General features: G+C 36.8%; 1 long non-coding RNA gene across 1 annotated transcript; it reads left to right on the top strand.

Moving 5' to 3' along the window:
• The first annotated feature begins 5,144 nt into the window (after positions 1 to 5,144).
• LOC131656885 (uncharacterized) lies at positions 5,145 to 5,616 on the top strand. The gene is made up of 2 exons (XR_009300356.1): positions 5,145 to 5,210; positions 5,344 to 5,616. It is a non-coding gene; the product is annotated as an uncharacterized LOC131656885 (long non-coding RNA).
• The last annotated feature ends 8,272 nt before the right edge of the window (positions 5,617 to 13,888 follow it).

Genomic DNA, 13,888 nt, shown 5'->3' with positions numbered 1-13,888 from the left:
TCCGTGCGATTAGTGGATTAAATCCTCAGTTGAGGTAAATCATCTCTGCGGGGGTGGACTGGAGTAGTTTAGTTAACAACGAACCAGGATAAAAATATCTGTGCAATTTATTTTTATCTGTCGAGTTTTTAAAGCTACACTTATTCAAACCCCCCCTTTCTAAGTGTTTTTCTATCCTTCAGTTTTGTGCAGGTGTGTTGGAGAAGATGATGAGTTGTCATCATTTGATTCGCATGTTTGAATCTGCGCGCGTTTTCCATTGCGTGCTGTTGATCTTACTGTATAGTGAATGGAACGTGTGTTTCAATCAACTGAGTAACCTGGTTGAGGTGGTTAGTGGACGCGTTTGGAAGCGGAGGGTCATGGGTTCGAACCCTCCCTCCAACATGATTTTTTTCAGAATATTTGCTTCTAGATCCTGTGAGGTGCGTCCCCTATAGAATACTATACATCCTCAGATCTAAACCCTCTATTCTCCATTAGCCTCAGATCTAGCGCCCCAGCCTGGCTCCCCATGATATGCACCTTTAATCTAGCCACACTGAATCAAAATCCTAACAAACTAAAATAATTTTAATTAAATATTTGTTTTAATTAATTCTTTTAATATATTATTTATATATTAATAATTATTTTTATAAATAAAAATTAATATGTGATATTTATATTAAAATGCCAATTTGTTGTTCGTGCCGATTAAATCGATTAATCGCTATGGTCAACAATAATTTTAATTAAAATGTTTATTTAATTAAAATACAAATGATTTCTATTTCAGTTAAATGGTTGCAACTATTTTATTAGTTGTGATGATTAACTTTCCTGTTTCCTAAATTCCAATTTGTTATTATTTGTAATCGTGTCAATCGGTTATGAGGGGTAACAATACAAAATAAAATTCACAAAAAAAATAAAACACAATAATTCATTATTAGTGATAACCGAATCAATCGATTTGAATTGGTAATGGTACAAAACCCCTAATTTTTTGACTATGGTGATCAAACCTATTGATCATCGCGGTTAATGGTGCCAAATCAGGGTTGTACGCCCAGAACATCTAAAACAACTTCAAAACATTTTTTCAAACTTCAAACTCCAAATACAGATTTTTATCTACGACAGGCTATTCAAAGCCTTCAAACCTTCAAATTAAATTTCAAACCTTAAGGGCGTACAACCCGTCCCCCGAACTACGTTGACTCTGATTCTCCCTAAGGAGATACGTAGGCACTTGGCAACAAGGCGAGTCCCCCTCTTCCAAACTCTAATCATTTCATATAATTAGCCTTTTAACCCTATTAGCTGTCTGTCATCTTTCTTTATCTTCTGCCATAACCCTTGTCTTTGCAATGTTAACCTTTAGGAAAGGGTTGAGGGTGCCTAACACCTTCCCTCGACCCGAATATAGTATCTTACCCCGATCTCTCAACTACGTAAGGTTTCCTATTCGCCTTGGTAGAATAGGTGGCGACTCTCTAAGCTTTAGATTTTTAGGCAGGTTGCTACAGCTGGCGACTCTGCTGGGGAAAACTTAAATGGTGAATACTATGCTCCTATAGGTTTTAGGTTTTGGCAGGGTTTAGGTTTAACAAATTTTTAGGGTTTGGCTAATTCTTTTTTTTAGGGTTTGTAATTATTTTTATTTTTATTTTTTAAAAATTTGTTTATTTGTTTTTTATCTAAAAAATATTTAATTGTTTATAATATGTTTATATGTAATTGTTTATGTTAATATATTTATATTTAATTACCTAATTATCATATTTTTATATGCACTGCTGACATATTATGTTGTGTTAAACCCTAAGTGTGGGAGTTAACTTTGAGATCAATAGGGGAGTATGAATCGCCTACGAGTCTCATTGATAACTCCACTCGGAGTGGGTTGAGTATTCGGAAATGTCCAAAACGAGGCTTGACTTTGTTGAGGGCAGGACTGGATACTTAGCTGATCTCTCCGAGAACCTACCCCAAAAATTCGAACCTCATGGATAAAATGAGTTGTTCTAAAACCCAAAGAGACAAAAAGTCTCGGAGGCTACGAACGACCCCATGAGACCTTCTAGAACCCCCTATAAAAAGGTTGGCTCCCAAGAGCCGCTACGTCGGACCTATGAACCTGGAGCTATCAAGTGTTTATGAGAATCCATCCTCTTTGATTATTTGTGTTACGCATCTTTTACGAGTATGTTATGTTTGGTGATGTGGTTACTTAAGTGTAATACCCTAATTGTTTTTATGAATTTAATTTTATACTCTGATATTTGTACCTATATGTCTGGGTAGAATTGGGGTGTTACATGGCATATTAAATTCCTTTTCCATAGATTTCTTAAACTCCTTAAACATATTCTCATCATTACGGGTAAATATTAAATCATCAACATAAAGACTAACAATGAGAATACTACCTTTTTCACCAAGCTTCACAAACAAAGTGTGCTCATATGGACATCTCTCAAACCCTTCCTTGGTGAAATAGGATTCAATGCGACTGTACCATGCTTGTGGTGCTTGTTTAAGACCATACAATGCCCTTTTTAATATGCACACCTTCAAATCGTCACCCTTTTCACATAACCTTGTGGTTGATCAACAAAAACTTCTTCATTCAACTCTCAGTGCAAAAAAGTGATTTTTTACATCTAGTTGGTACACATTCCATCTCTTTTGAGCAACAAGAGCAATTACCATTCAAATGATATCCCATCTAGACACTGGTCCAAATACTTCAGTGTAGTCAAATCCATATTTTTTAGAGTACCCTTTGGTTACAAGTCTAACCTTATACTTCTCAACCTCTCCATTCTCATTCAACTTTGTTTTAAATATCCATTTCAGCCCAATATTTTTGCACCTGTTGGTAGGTTAGTCAACTCCCAAATATTATTATTTTCTATTTCCTATATCTTTTTATTCATTGAAGCCCTCCTTAATTGGCAGCTTCAGTTTGACGAGATCTCTGCTTAAACCAGTCATTTCATCGTAATCCCAAGCGAAATAGTCCTTGAACTCTTTCAACAATTGGATCACTTTGATCTTGAGTTAAGGGATAATGTTGGCGTTGATATATGTTGGCCTTTTGGTCGCCCCTACGCCTATGTCTCTCTCTTTGAGGGGATCCTGCGCTAGCATCTTGGTGTTCTTCGCCAGTGAATCTTTTTTGAAACCCAAAGGCCCGTCATCATAGATGGCGTCGAGCCTCTGGCCTTGTACCTCATCTTGAACCTTATCAAGTGGTTCAGGATCGAAGTCTTTACCAGGACTTGTCAGTTGTCTTTTGTCATGTTTGGCTTCGACAACCATGTATTTTACTTCGGCCTCTAAGGTCGCTTTTTATCTTGTTTTTAGGTATATAGGTGTTTACGGTGATTTTCGGTAAACAACCGCTGGTCTTCCAAACTATAATTTATACTTTAGTTACTTGCAGGATCGACTAGATTGATCCTGGGACATAGTCAAACAATTGTCTTTTGATATAATTTGGTTCATATTTGTTGGTTTTTGCTTCGAAACTCGTTTACAATGTGATCATATGACTAATCATGCTAAGTAAACTTGTTATACACGTAAATATAACTTCGAAAGAAACATAAAAGAAATGTAAACTGCAGAAATGTAAAATACAAGAATGTAAAGTGCAAGAATGTTAAATGCATGAATGTAAAGTGCTTCGAATAAAAATCAAACGAAAGATAAAGTAATTGGAAAGATACTTGAATAAAGGAAAATACAACTGTATTTAAAGTGGTGTTGGTGTCATATGTACATTTCTCAGCGAACTCTTTCTCTTAACACTTGATACTTGAGTAATTTTGTGAGTGATTTGTACAAAATGAACACCCTGGATCCTGATATTAAGACCCTTATTTATACTAATTTCGACCCTAACGGTCCTACACTAACGAAATGCCACGTTGCTCACATGCATATGTCTCGAATCCCTGGGGCGCCATCTGTCCTTGTTCGGTTACACAGAATACTTCGAAATTCAAATCCTCCCGCCCAAATTCTCTTTCGATACGTGGAAACGTGATCTAAAATGAAAATTCCACGAAATACACAAAGCTTCAGTACCCCTGTATTTCGTGCAGAATTGTTTTTCCATCTGATGCTTTTGTGTAGTTGTGTTTTCTTTTGGGCCTAGGCCCTCATTCCAACAAAAAAAAAATACACGAAAATTCTTAGGTAGACACAACTATAAAAAATAGTCTTACACACAATTGATCATAAGTTTTAAATTAATTAAATAATAAATACAAAATTGTCTCTCCTTTATTATCAGAACCATTCCATCCCATACATTTAATTAAAAAAGAAATTATAATTAAAATAAATTAAAATTTTCCTCTCTTCTTATTAGATGTGTTTATAAATATGAATTTAGTTGTGTTTCCATGCAAGAATTCCTCATAAATACATGCATAAAAATGTATAAGTCATGAATATAATATTTAGTATTTATTTAGTTCAAACTTTTTTACTTTATATATATTATAAGCACACATGTTCTCATCTTATTGATATGAATAATCCTATTGTTCACATTTTAATAAAAAAAAATGTAATTTTTTCCTTCTAAAATTATATATGATGGATATTTCTTTAGAATTTTTTAAAATTAAAAGTGAAAGCGTCGTTTGACTATATCTTAAACATCATCATATATGTTATAAATACGTGTCAAAAATGTATATGTCGTAAATATAATATATATAATTAATTTAAATTTATTTTATTGCATGCATCTCAAAACATGAAAAACTCTAAAGAACATATTTTAATTAAAGCTATGTAGCTTTTCCTTCTAAAATCATATATGCTGGATGTTTTTTATATTTAAGAATTATTTAAAATTAAAAGTGAGAGCACCGTTTGACTATATTTTAATTAATTTTGAAATTTTATAATTTTAATATACATATGATATAATTATTTTTTAGGAAAAGTTTTAAATAAAATATTTTATAATTCAAGTCTATTTCAAAATGCATATATTAAAATATTTAAAGTGTAGTAAATCTTATTTAGTCTTTTTACACTTTCTTTCATATGCATCAATCAATGATATTTAATGTTAAAGATGAGTTCACCAAGTCTATATAAACATGCTTCTAAGTAACATATTCAATGAAAAAAAATGGAGAGTTCAAGAAATTCTTCTGTGAAATTGGCATTTTTGTTGGCATTTTTAATCCTTGTATCAGGTCTAAACTTAATTTATTATTGGAAATTTTTTGATGTATTGTCTTTTTATTTTTCACTTTGTATGCCAATAAACTTGTTCATATTTTTTTATACAACATTCTTCTTATTTTCTTGTATCATTTGTGTATGTAGATATGTATATGGAATCGCAGGCCATGAGAGTGACAGAGGAGTTAGACTCAAACTGTAACACACCTCTAGATTGTATTAGACAAAAATTTCCCTGTCCACCCCCACTGATCGTATGTGTTGCCCACCATTGTGCATGTAGACACCTTCCACCAACATCAACCAATAAAACTCCTAGTCCAATACCTTCAATTACAAACTGAATAATGGATTAGTTGTTGTATTTGGATGAGAATAATAAATAAAATCATAATAAGAAAGGGTGTGACTGCTTCATCTTTTGTATTCAACTCTTAGAAAAATAAATTGAAATTACTTGATTATCATAATTTGAATTATTTCATTTTCCAAGTTATTCAAATTGACTACATGTCAAATTTGTTTTGGAAATTATTGTTATTATTAATCCCAATTTTATGACCACATTTTGGATTTATATGAAAAATGCAACACTCAATACACCATACAACAAAAAATATAAACATTCAAAATTTCTTATTAAAAAGTACTTATTTAAAGTTCGTCAAACGGTTACCATAGTAAATTAAAATTGAATTTTAAAGGAAATTGTTCCGGACTGGCCTAATTATCCAAATTGATCCAATCCACTCTTTCGTCCAACGCGTTCTGGCCCAAAAACGCGGCAGCAAGCTCCCGATACATTCCGGGCACACAGCAAGCTAGGACTGAGCACACTGAAGTCAAGTGCTCGGCAATGGCTAGCTTTCCGTGTTTCCTGGCTGCAAATCACGCATAAACCCCTAAAGGGTGGAATTGACCATTACAGAACGGCCCCATAAATAGCCCTCTGACCCCAAAGGGCGAGGTAATCACTTTTCAACCCAAATTCTCTCACTTTTCCGTTGTACCTTGTTGTCCAAACACTTACTTTAGCATCAGAGTGCCTTGCAGGTACAACCACCTTTTTTCTCTCAACCGTCTAGAAGTTTAAGCCTCACAGTTGCTGGCCACCTATTCTCCTCGTAAAGATCAGTGGCGCCGTCTGTGGGAATCATCATCTTCCCCATTTCTTTTCTTGCAATTCTTGATCCTTTCTTGCCCCTGCAAGAACCCAGAAACCAAAGCTCTCATTCAACTGTCATCCATGGCTGGCAATGATGGAGACTTCTCTTCCCTGAGCGGAACAATGATCAACAAGAACGACATCTCTCTCATCGTTCCCCCACCCAGAAACGCTGCCCCACATCCACGTGACGGTCTCACAACGTCTCCTTCCCCAGAAGACATCCACGACAACATTATCTATAACCTCGAAGAAACCAGCGGTAAAGACAACCATGAAGAAGTTCTTGAAAACCCTTTCTTGACTAAGGTCTAACTCCTCTAGACCAAACCATGGATGCCGTCTTGGCCGCCCTTGTGCAGACAAACGCCTTAATCGAACAATAGAAAAATCGGATTAGAGCATTAGCACACAAACGTCGTTCTAAGACTCCCCCCGGTCACAAACCTCGCTCCCGGCGTGATACCATCACCAAAAAGCGCCCTCATTCCCCTTCTCCGATGGAAAACCCGGGCTCCACTTCCAAGAAAGGACACAACGACCATCTCTCTCGACACTGTTCACAGTCTCCCCGACCGAGAAGGAGGTCTAAGTCGCCTTTCGCACGGCGCAACAACGATTGCGGGCGACACACGAGAAGCCGCAGCCGGTCCATTACACCCATCCCCAGCGACGAGGAAGAAGAGCGTCGGGGCCCCTTTGTCCCACGCCATCTTGGAAGCACCCCTACCGGTTGATCTCGAGAAGCCCCCCCCCACTGGGCACATACGACGGGACGACCGACCTCGACGAACATATCGTGAACATCGACACCCTCCTAGACTACAGAGGAGTACCGAACACGATCAAATGCGGTTGTTCCCAACCACATTGCGCAAAGGAGCCATGAACTGGTAAAAAAGCCTTCCTGACGAGTCCATCATGTCATGGAAAGGGCTCGGAAAGCTTTTCTCACGATACTTCACAGCCTCCCGCGGGCATTTGAAATCGGAGGCCTCCTTAGAGGCCATCATCCAGGGGAAAGACGAATCTCTCTAGGCCTACATAGAGAGGTTCAACAAAGAGGCCGTACAAGTATCCACCACAACCCACATAAAAAAGTTCTTACTCGAGCAAAGTCTCCGACCACGCTCAGACTTCGCCAAAGCCATGGGAATCGAAATTCCGCCCACCTTGGACGCGTTTTTCCTCAAAGCCCAGACGTATATACAGTACGAAGAGAAGGAAGTTGCTCACGCGATCCGCAACTTCAGACAGGAAGAAAGCTTCAAAGGCGCTCGTCAAGACGACTCTCGTCGGGGATTAGAGAAGAAAAAAGATGACAAAGGACGAGACCATAAAGACTACAAGGGCCCGGTCATAAAGTTCCGGGAATACACGCCCCTGAACGCATCCAGGGAGCACCTCCTGAATGAATGTGCAAATGCCGAGTTCCAAATAGGCAAGGTCCGCTTTCCGAAATCCATGCCTGCTCGGCCAAACGTGGACAAATCAAAATACTACCGCTTCCACAAAGGCCACGGGCATAACACTGAGGACTGCATCCACCTGAAGGACACAATAGAGATACTAATTAGGGAAAGGCACCTAAAATAATACGCAAAGAAACAAGAAGCTGCCCAAGAAGCCAAACCGGTCACCGAAGAAAAACCTGCAGAGGATACGCCCGTCATGCAAGTAGCCATGAGTATTACGCGACCAGAGGATTTTTACCTCCCCGACTGGGCGAAAATATCCCCCCCATCTCTTCTCACAGCCCGTGGGAGCTTTTCCCCTCCGCCATGTCATCTCCGGAGGAGGATTCAGCAAACTCACAACCGGGTCTGTGAAAAGGAAGTTCGACGAGCATATTTCGGCAAGCTCGAGCAGAACAGCCACTCTCGACCTCGCAAAAGGCATCTCCTCCCCCATCCCATTCTATTGGGAAGAACTACCAGGTGGCGCCCCTAAAGCCACCATTTCTCTCCTCATCCGGGCTCGAATGGCCAACTTCGATGTGCGCCGAATTCTGGTCGATTAAGGGAATTCGGTAGACATTTTGTACTCCCAGCTATTCAAGATGTTACAGCTGGACGACCTCCACCTCACTCCTTACGTAGGCTCCGACTTACAAGGCTTCAGTGGCACCCTTAAAAAGACGTGGGAATTCGTCGAGCTAATTGTCTCTGTTGGGTTAGCAGATACGGCCAGGGCCGTCAAAGTCCAGTTCCTGATAATCGACTGCCCCTCTATCTACCAATGCATCTTGGGACGGCCTACGCTAGCTGAACTAATTTCTGTTCCCTCAATTGTCCACTTCAAACTCAAGTATTACACAATGAAAGGTCAAGTAGCCACACTCCACGGAGACATCGAAGCGGCCAGGAGATGCTTCGAAGCATCCGCCAAAGGCCTCAACTCAATAATAATGGCCTCTCTGCTCCAAGATAAATCAACAACCAACGCAGGCCCCGAGACCAACAAACCAATTCCGCACATCGACACTATCGATCTAGCATCCGTTTCCCCAAAGAATTTGAGGGGAAGGCAGACGCGAAGGATCCAAGAGAAGAAAGCCCGCGCCCTATCCCGGACGGAGATTTCGAGCTGATAACCCTCGGGGAAGATCCAAATAGAGGAGTCAAGATCGGGACGGATATTCCTGAACTGGTCAAAAAACAACTCAAAGCCTGCCTCTGAGAGAACACCGACCTATTATCCTGGAGCGCAGCCGAAATGCCCGGTCTTGACCCGGAAATAGCCTGTCATCACTTGACAATGGATCTAACTTGCAAAGTCGTCGCCTAAGTACATAAGTTTACGATACACTGACTAGAAGTCACTTCTAGTGCCTAAACTATCTAACAGAAGTTAACTAAGACAAAACACAATACGGGCAAAAACTTTATGTGTTTTACATTTAATTACAAGAAATACAAATTATTCTTGAAGTCTTCTTTTCTTTAACTTCTGAATGAGATCTTCTTCTTCTTTTGAAAGCAGATTAAGAGCAAAAGCTCTTGTATGAATTGCTTCTTGTTCATTGATCTTTATCTACTTCTTCTTCATTACTGATCATTGAGCATGTTACAGCTGATAACACATTGATGATTATAAGTCACATGAAACTCTGACGAGCAACAACTCAGTGTATTCAGTTTCTTTGGTCATTCAACATGAGAAAAGTATGGATCGATCAAGTATTTGTGGATTTCTTATGACTCCATTGGAGCATACTGCAAAACATGCAGAGTTTTCTTTTTCACTCTTTTTGATTTTCTTTTCATAGGCTTATGAGGTAGATTTCAACATAATCGTTTCATCACACACTTTATGTGTGTTACCTCTGTTGGAGCAGCTTAATTTATCTTATGCTTATTTGCTTGCTCACACTATCTCAATCTCATCTCTTATCATAATTTTTCTCTTTTTATAGAAGTCTGTTATTACCATTGGAATATTACCGTTTGAACTATATTTGGACATAGCATTTAATGCTTTCCATAGACTGAATGATGACACACCTATTTCCAAGGCGAATCTTATCTTTGGTAACATGTCTTCCTTGTTTTTCTTCTTTTAAGACAATGTCTCTTGGTAGCGTGTTTTCCTTTATTAAAATGTAGATGACAATAGATGTCATAATTTTGTCTTTGCATTGAGTGTTGTGATTTCTTGGATGTGATTTAATTGGAGCAATTTATGCTGTTCTTCGAAGCTTCTGAATACACGGTCAAAACCTCTTTTGTTGTGATTCGTCGATGTTGCTAGTACTTTTGAGGAAGCTTAATATTATTTGTAATGTCAAGCTTTTGTTTCTATGATGACTTATGATCTTCTGTCACTGATTTTTAAATTCTTGCTTTATGTTCAGAACTTATGACCTTCTACTTACTTGATCTTCTTGAGACTTCATGTCTATGATATTTCTATTTAATTGCTTGAAGCTAGTCTGAATTTCTTTCTGATGCTGTCGTATAAGGCTTATATTATCTGCACACACAATGAAAACATTAGTAATAAAATTGTTACTCACAAAATATATGCTTGTTATCATCAAAACCAGATTCTGAACATAGATTCTCAATCTTGTTCTAACACCATCATGAAACAAGTGGTCAAGAAGAAGATCATTAAATGGCTCGACGTTGGGATCATCTATCATATTTCTGACAGTGTCTAGGTTAGTCCTGTTCAATATCTGCCAAAGAAGGGAAGTATGACTGTAGTCAACAATGAGAAGAATGAACTTATAACTACAAAAACAATATCTGGTTGGAGGATTTGTATGGACTATAGGAAGTTGAACAAGGCCACAAAAAAGGATCATTTTACTTTACCCTTCATTGATTAGATGTTGGATAGATTGGCGGGCAAGAAGTACTATTTCTTCTTAGATGGCTACTCGGGTTACAATCAAATAGCCATTGCTCCTAAAGACCAAGAGAAGACGACATTTACTTGTCCCTACGACACCTTTGTCTTTAGAAGGATGCCTTTTGGACTTTGTAACGCCTCATCCACTTTCCAAAGGTGCATGATGGCTATCTTTTCTGACATTATTGAGAGTTCCATGGAAGTGTTCATGGATGACTTTTCTATTCTTGACGAGTCATTCGAGAATTACTGACAACTTGGATACAGTCCTGGTAAGTTTTGAAGAGAGCAACCTGGTGCTGAATTGGGATAAGTGTCTGTCATACCCCAAAATTTGTTCTCATATATTTACAAACTCCATTTTATTTCGAATAAATGAATTGCCACAGTTGGTAAGAATTTGAGCGTGAAAGGTAGAATTGCACAAGGTCCCTTGTTTGAGTCCCACTACTAATAGTTTTTTATTTTATTTGTTACTTACAATATCACAAAAAAATTGTTTTTTATTATTTGCAATTAATTTTCATAATTTTTTCACTTTTTCCATAAAAAATAAAAATATTTTAAATTCTACACCTTTTTTTTACATTTTAGGTTAGTTTTTTAATTGGTTAAGTATAATCATAAAACTGAATTAAGATAATTCCTTTTGTTTGGGCTTTTGGTTATCTTTAATTAATTATGGTCCATTAGGTTTAACCTAATTTTGTATATTATAAATAGTAACAAAACCCTGTAAAAAGGAGGACTCGGATTTCCACAAACATTCTTTCACATACACCACTAACAATCCTAATTACCTCTCTCTCACACGTTAACAGTAGAAACACCACTCCAAATAATCTGACCAACCATAATCTTCAATTTGAAACCAGGCTCTTCATCCTTCATAATCAAAACACATAAAAATTTCATCCCTCAAACTACACAAACTTCTAACCACACAGTCAAACCATATACCAAATCACCATCATATTCTAACTCTAACCTTGACCGTAATTCTTCAAGCCTTTACTACCAACACTAATTCCGCTTTCACAGATATAACCATTTATTCATGAACATAGCCAATATCCTCATCCTCCAATTGAATAACCTGTAAATAGTCACAAACCAATATCAATTCAAAATGGAGATACTCGGAAGGAGCACCGACGACCACCAATCATCATCGTCTCGCGGCCAGCACAGTCATCGCAATTTATAAGTGAAACTGCAGTTCGTTAACGACGCATCCTTAACTTGCACGTGTCAGTTATGTCACGACCTGCATACAACACTCACTACAAGAAAACATCAAAATAGCCAGGTGATAATCACCTTGCTAAATAACTCACTTGCGGTGTGCTTTACACCTCACAATGCAGTTATTTTTTATAAAAAAAAATTATATGTTTTTCTGTCTCGCAACAGTGGAAGAGAAATTCAAAAATTTTGAAAATAATTTTGCCAGGTGATATTCACCCCGCAAGTATTTTTGAAAAAATGGGGGGAAAATAAAAGTTGCTTTTACTGATTTGGTCAGAGTGCAGGTGAATATTGAGTGCTCTTTTATGACACATTGGTTGCGGGGTGCATTCCACCTCGCAAGTTCCAAAGTCATTAAACTTTGCCAGGTGATATTCACCCCGCAAGTATTTTTGAAAAAAATGGGGGGGAAATAAAAGCTGCTTTTACTAATTTGGTCAGAGTGCAGGTGAACGTTAGGTGAGCATTTATGACACATACTTTGCGGGGTAAAATGCACCCCGCAAATGTTTAATAAATATTACACACTTTACCTTACTTCTCACATCTCCCAACCTATCTTATCTTTCTCTCATTTTCTTCCCTCACATCCCAATCTATCTTATCTCTCTCTCATTTTCTTCCCTAACATACCATCTTATCTTATCTCTCTCACATTTCCTTCATTTCCAGAAAAATATTTTCTCCACAAACACTATATCTTCTATTTTTAACACAAACAAAAATTTCATACTCAAATATCTTGTTGGATTTGGATTTTCTTTCTTTTTTTTTTTCATCAAAGCCATCTACTATAAGGTACACATATGAAATTAATTTTTTTTATTTGATATTGGGTTGTATGAAGTGTTTAGATTATGTCTTTATTAGTGAAATTTGTATGATAAAAATAGTGATGGTTAAATTTGTGTATAATATATTAAAAAATTTGAGATAAATTTTTTATGGTATTGTGTATTAATTTGTTTAAATAATGGAATATATATTGTTGTTTGTTAGTTGCATAGAATGTATGTTTTTAGAATTGGTAAAAATTTTAGGAACCATTAACAATAATCTGTTTTTAGTTTTGTTAATAATAATTTCTTTAGGATTAATATATATTTTTTTAGTTTTTGACAAAAATGAATTATTAAAACAAAATATTATTATTTTTTATAGAAATGAAATATTATTTTTATTTTTTAAAAATATAATATTATTACTATTTGTAAAAACAGCATATTATTATTTTTAAATCAAATTATTATTATATCAAAAACAATTTTTTTTATAAGAAACTAAATATTATAATTATTTAAAAATAGAATATTATTATTATTTTTTAAATCAAAGTATTATTGTATTTTATAAAATCATAATATTATTATTATTATATTAAAACAATTTTTATTTTTTTTAAAAGAACTGAAATATTTGCTAGGTGAATTTCACCCTACAAATTTTAAATATTCAAACGTTGCTAGGTGAATTTCACCCCGCAAGTCACTGAACATAGCGTGTTTGCGGGGTGCATATAACCCAGCAACGTTGCGGGGTGAAAACCACCTGGCAAAGTTGCGGGGTGTATTTCCCCTTGCAAAAAGTTGCGACTAACGTTTTTGCAGGGCGAATACACCACCTCGCAATTGCTGCGTTGCAGGGTGATAATTGTATTTGTGGGGTGGGTTTCACCTGCCAAATTCATGTTTTTTTTGTAGTGACTGCATCAGAGATCACGCTTCCTCAGAACCAACTCTGTAGCCACCTTTCAATTTCAATGCTTCAGCAAGCAATCGATTTCTTCAACAACTCTGAATCAATCATGCCGACAAGCTTCAGCAAATCATCGTCGCCACAACCATTGACGTACATAAACTCAACACAACCATCGGTTTCATTAGTAAAGCAATTTCCTCTCTAAAAAGGCGACAATCGGTA

The sequence above is a fragment of the Vicia villosa genome, linkage group LG3 (assembly GCF_029867415.1).
Source record: "Vicia villosa cultivar HV-30 ecotype Madison, WI linkage group LG3, Vvil1.0, whole genome shotgun sequence".
NCBI lineage: Eukaryota > Viridiplantae > Streptophyta > Magnoliopsida > Fabales > Fabaceae > Vicia > Vicia villosa.
The sequence above is the reverse complement of the archived record's forward strand: the minus strand, read 5'-3'. Positions and strand labels throughout refer to the sequence as shown.